Here is a 5,803-nt window from a genome sequence, read left to right as displayed (position 1 = left end):
TATCTCCTTTTCTCAAAGATCACACACTCTTTTAGTGATTTAAAAAAAAAAAAATCTGGATTTTCTTTTTGCTCAAACACAGGGATTTGTCTTTTACGGAGTTGCCCACCCCCAAAGTGCTCTCTAAGAAATGCTTATGAATTCCACAAATCAATCAGCTGGCTCTCTGGAGCCAGGCAGCTAGTTTGCACCTTTTCGGTTGCCTCTTAGTATTTCAAGCATGGCTCCAATCATGCTAAGGCCACTCCTTCTGTAAAGCTCTGTCTCTTAAGACTCCTCATGCCACAGGTCACAGAAAACTCATTTTAAACTGTCTTACACAGTAAAGGGGATTTATCAGCTTCCGTAACAGGAAGTCCACCTAGAGGGCGGATTTCAGGATGGATGAACCAGCATCAAGTACCTATTTCTTCTCCTGTCTTCCTCTGCCTTCAGGGTGTTAGCTTCATCCTGTATCTGACTCTCCTCTATGCCCACCCCCCTTGACCTCATGGCCGTGGAAGTCTGCCAGTAACAATAATACCGCATGTTTCCTCATTCTTTTTAAACAGGGAAGAGAGGGTGTGACCCAGCATTCCAAAGAACAGTACCAAGATTCACCCTGACTGCTTGGCTTAAGTTGCACATCTGCTACAGAATGAATGTCTCTGTCCCCACAAAATCCATATGTTGAAACCTAATCCCCACTGCAATGGTATTTGGAAGTGGTGCCTTTGTGAGGTGATTAGTTCATGAGGGTGGAGGCCTCGTGAATGGGATTAGTGCCCTGATCAAAGAGACCTTGGAGAGCTCCGCCTCCCCCTTCTGCCACATGAAGACACAGCAAGAAGACCACCAATGAACCAGGAAGTGGGCTCTCACCAGACAACAAATATGCTGCTGTCCTGACCTTGGACTTTCTGGCCTCTGGAACTGTGAGAAATAAATTTCTGTTGTTTCTAAGCCACCCAGTCTATGATATTCTGTTATAAAAACCCAGACCAACTAAGATGATACCTAACTTTGAACCAATGGCTATGGCAAAGGAATAATATACCCTGATAGGCTGAACCAACCAGGACCCACCTCTTGAGCTAGAATAGGTTCAGCTTCACCCAAAGTGCACTGAGAAGTGAACAAAGATAAACCTGGGAATTGGTAGACAGTGAAAACAGATGTCACGTCAGAAACAACAATGCTGACTAGCAGTGCCTTTTTCCAAGTGTGGCCAAGGCACTCCCCTTAACTCCCCACGGAGCTGAAGACTTAAGAAGCACCAGAACACAGAAAATTTATAGAGTAAAACCGAAAGGAAAAAAAATCTTAAATATGAATCCTACATAAGACTGTTGTTGGACTCCATAGGCCAGACTGTACCACAGAGAATGTCCTTTGTGCCAGTTCTTCTTCTTCTTTTTTTTTTTTTTTTTTGACAGGGAAGTAGGATTTATTGATGGGCATGAGTAAGGAGGGGACAATGCCAAGGCTCTCTTGAGTGCAGGGCCAGCCATTTGTCCAGGGGGCCACAATTAGGGATGTATTTGACCCCACAGCCATCCGCAATGAGCTGCTTTTCTGCCACCATGTTTTCAAGTTCATCCGCATTAAATTTAGTAAATCCTTACTTCTTGGAGATGTGGATCTTCTGGCGACCAGGGAACTTGAACTTGGCCCTGTGGAGGGCCTCAGTCACATGCTCCTTATTCAGCAGCTTGGACATTATGACTCGGCCCATGAGGATCCTGGCCACTGTACCCTGGGGCTTTCCGAAGGCACCGGGCATACCTGTTTGGAGCCCATCAGCTCCAGCACACGACAACATCTTGTCGATGCGGATGACTGGGAAGGGGTAGAGCCGCACTCAGATGTAAAAACCATCTTTGCCACAGCTTTTTACCATGTACTTGTTAGCACAAACACGGGCAGTCTCCAGGGCTTCAGAGGAGAGCTGCTCACACTCATCTGACACCATGTGGCCACAGAGTGGGAACTCATCCACTTTTGCCTTCTTCCGCCCCAAGTCAGAGGTGCAGATCTCAGCATCAGGGCCACCTTGGCAGAAGTGAGACTTTGGGTACGTATTGTTCTTACAATACCTGTAACACCAGGTAGGACGGCAGCCCGTGGTGACAGCAGGATCTTCACTGGCGCGCTGAAGGGAAAGAGTGCCAGTTCTTTTTTTTTTAATGCATTTATTTATTTATTTATTTATTGGCTGTGCGGGGTCTTCATTGCTGCACATGGCCTTTCCCTAGTTGTGGTCAGCGGCGGCTACTCTTCGTTGTGGTGTGCAGTCACCTCATTACTGTGGCTTCTCTTGTTGCGGATCACAGGCTCTAGGCACGTGGGCTTCAGTAGTTGTGGCACACAGCCTCAATAGTTGTGGTGCACGGGCTTAGTTGCTCCGTGGCATGTGGGATCTTACTGGACTAGGGATGGAACCCATGTCCCCTGTATTGGCAGGCGGATTCTTAACCACTGCGCCATCAGGGAAGCCCTCCAGTTCTTCTTAAACTCTACTGTGCATACGTGTCCTTGGATGTCTTGTGAAGATGCTGACATGAATTGAGGCCCAAGAGTCTGCAGTTCTAACGAGTTCCCAGGTGATGTTAAGATGCTGGTCTGAGGATCCCACTTTGACAGCTACTCTCCCGATCGGCCCACCACCAAAGGGCTTACCTTTGATAGGAGGCACCTTTGAGCTTGCCTCTTCTCCTAATTTCCTTGAACCCCATGGCAAGATATACAAGTTCCTAAAATGATATGCCTGGCAGAATTTTGTGTTCACCTCCAAGAAAGACAAACTTTATATTATTATGAGAAAAGTTTAACTTCAAGTCGTTTCCAGTCTTTCCCTCTGGGTATAACTTTTACTTTACCAGGACATATTAAAAAATGTCCATAAAGTATCTTTTCTAAAATCTAAGGGTGTATATTTCCTCAGTGATTAATTTAAAATTTTATAACTAAAAGATAAACCAAAAATACAAAAAAAAAAAAGAATTAACTATGCGAGGTGATAGATATATTATCTTGACCTTGATTTTGATAATCATCCCACAATGTGTATGTGTATCAGATGATTACAGTGTCCACTTTAAATGCATACAATGACATTTATCCATTATTTCTCCATAAAAAAATAAATTAAAAAAGGTAAAAAAGAATGCTACCCACTTTAAAAACTGCACAAACGAAAGCTTTAAAATGTAACTTTTCCGCACTTACAGCTTTCAAAAAGTTTTACATTATAGGATCTAATTTCAATAAATATATATACATATGTGTGCGCCCATATGTGTATCTCTATACGCAACACACACACACACACACACACACACACACACGCTTACTTGAACACATTATGCCTATGGTTCATGGCATGTGTACTTCCCGTCCCCTCCCCTTCCCTGGGAGGCCTGGTAAGTGTAACCAGATTTCCCTAGATGAATTGAGTTTGTAACAAATATTAGACTGCAGCAATATTAGTTCTTGGTCATTCTACTTATATTGCTTATTCAAAGCAAGCTTTTTGATATTTGATTCTCTTGTGCTCACGATCGTATTTAGTTGGCAACAGAGGAAAATACTCCTTAGAGAAGCACACACTGGGGAGGGGATGGGCTTCAAAGGGAGCGCTTCCACTGAACCTGGAGCCTGCAGAAATGCCTTTTCAGGGATGGATGGCACTTTACCCATGAGTCTCTCATAGTGGTTCTGCCTTTGTCTGTAATTAAAGGGCCAGAAGCTAGTTTTATATATAACTCAAGGCAATTGTAAAATATAAGTATATTTCCCCCCGTTTAAATAAATGAAATAATTTGTCCCATAATCACATTGGTCTCTGTGAGCTCTTGAAGTTTTATTAAGGTGTAACTCGTGAGTCACACTATTACTTGGTTATTAAGCTTGGGTCTCACAGTACTTTTTAAAAATATGAATCCTAACTTTGTGTCACTTTGAAGAATGGGAAGGTGTGAAGACACGTCACTGTGGGACTGGCAAGGCCCCGGCAGAGCCCCCTCAGTCTGAGCAGGACCGATGGGGCATCTGTCATGTGTCAGATGAAGCGTGAAAAGGCGACAGACAGGACGGCCTGGGTGTACATCCCAGCCCTAACCCTAACCTAGTATCTCACCTGTTTCCTCCACGGGAAAACAAGGAAAATTACAGCAGCTTCTTAGGGATGTTGGTTAGAATAAATGAGTTAATAACTGTACACCCCTTAACTCTCCCTATTGAGAAAAAGCACTCACAGGTGTCAGAGAGTGTTGTCGCCACAGTCAAGTGGCTCTCAGCTGGGGAGATTTAACTAACCAAGGAACATCTGAAGATGTTAGGAGACACATTGGATCCTTAGGCCTGGAGGCGTGGCCTCTACTGGCATCTAGTGCCTGGGAGCCAGGGACGCTTCTAAACATCCAGCCCCCATCGCAGCCGTCACAGAATCACCCACACACATAACCATAGCGCCCAGGCTGAGAAATGTATCGCCAGAGCATAAAATGTGTCTTGTCCAGCAAGCATATATCCCAGGAGGGAGTTAAAATAAATGGGTAAAAACTGGGACCACCTCTACTCTTAACCTGCTTCACCCGATTCTCTGTACAGTAGAAAGCAGAGCTTGCCTCTTTTAAGTATAACGTAGAGAACAGTGCGTATATCATAAGTGAACAACTTAGAATTTTCACAAACTAAACTCACCCATGTAACTAACACCTGGATGAAAAGTTAGTATATTAACCAGACCTTGATGACCTTCCCTAAATATACTCACTTTTCTTGACCTGAAACATCACAGAAGATTTTTTTGTGTTGTTTATACTTTATAAACATGGAACTATACAGTAAGTATTTTTCTGACTGGATTTTTTTGCTCAAATATTACAGTCTTGAGATTTACCCATCTTATTGCAAGTAGTTATAATTTGTTCAGACTCACTGCTGTGTAATATTCCATTGCATGAATGTACCAGACATTATAATTCACGCATTCTACTCGCGTGAAGCGTTTTGGCAGCTTCCAACTTGGGGCTATTAGAACAGTGCTGCTGCGTGTATTCTAGCACACATATTTCTGTGTATAACTGCTTCCGTGTAGTACCTACCGCGTCACGTTGTGAGAAGCCTCATGAAAATCTAATGAAAGTTAATAAAAGAAACAGGCTTAGAACAGTGCCTAATGAATCCCAAGTCCTGTTTCTTACTATCATTAGTTATTATCATTAACCTCCGCTAATTCACCAGGGTCACCGTGTTCCTGGGGGGTGAAGCAGGCACCCCAGCTTGGCACCCACTGAGCCCCAATGTCTCTCTACCCTCCACTACTTTAGGGTCCCCACTCCGGAAGGGACACACCTGTGTTGTTTACTGTAGTGTGGTTCTAGGAAAACACAAGACTGTCTTGAGTCACCTAAAGATGTTCATTGACTGAGGTTGGACACAAGAATAAAAATAGCGCAGCCAGAAGGTAAAGCACCCATTTTGTGGACAAAACCTGTTGTTTCTACCCGAAAAAAGAAATGACTGCTTGCCAACTCCTCCAGTGATCTCTAGACGAAGTCGTGACCGTCTGTCTCTTAGACCAAGGCCAGGGACCCTTCTCCCTGCTTTTCCCTGCCCCAGTCTATTTTCTGCATAGACTGAAACATCTAAGATGTAAAGATAAGTCTATCACTCCAGAGCCCAAGCCCTCAGATGGCTTCTTTCCACCCCTCGAACAGTACGGTCCAAAGTCTTCGCCAGGGCTCACCAGGCCTGCGTGCTCCTCACCTCTTCATCTCCTCCTGCCCGCCCAGCCCTGACTCTACTCCGTCTCTTTGAA

The 5,803-nt window shown here is 44.2% G+C and overlaps 1 pseudogene; it reads right to left on the bottom strand.

Moving 5' to 3' along the window:
* Window positions 1-1,426: 1,426 nt before the first annotated feature.
* Window positions 1,427-2,714, bottom strand: LOC130839652 (60S ribosomal protein L10-like; annotated as a pseudogene).
* Between the last annotated feature and the right edge of the window lie 3,089 nt (window positions 2,715-5,803).

The sequence above is a fragment of the Hippopotamus amphibius genome, chromosome 17 (assembly GCF_030028045.1).
Source record: "Hippopotamus amphibius kiboko isolate mHipAmp2 chromosome 17, mHipAmp2.hap2, whole genome shotgun sequence".
NCBI classification, from domain to species: domain Eukaryota; kingdom Metazoa; phylum Chordata; class Mammalia; order Artiodactyla; family Hippopotamidae; genus Hippopotamus; species Hippopotamus amphibius.
The sequence above is the reverse complement of the archived record's forward strand: the minus strand, read 5'-3'. Positions and strand labels throughout refer to the sequence as shown.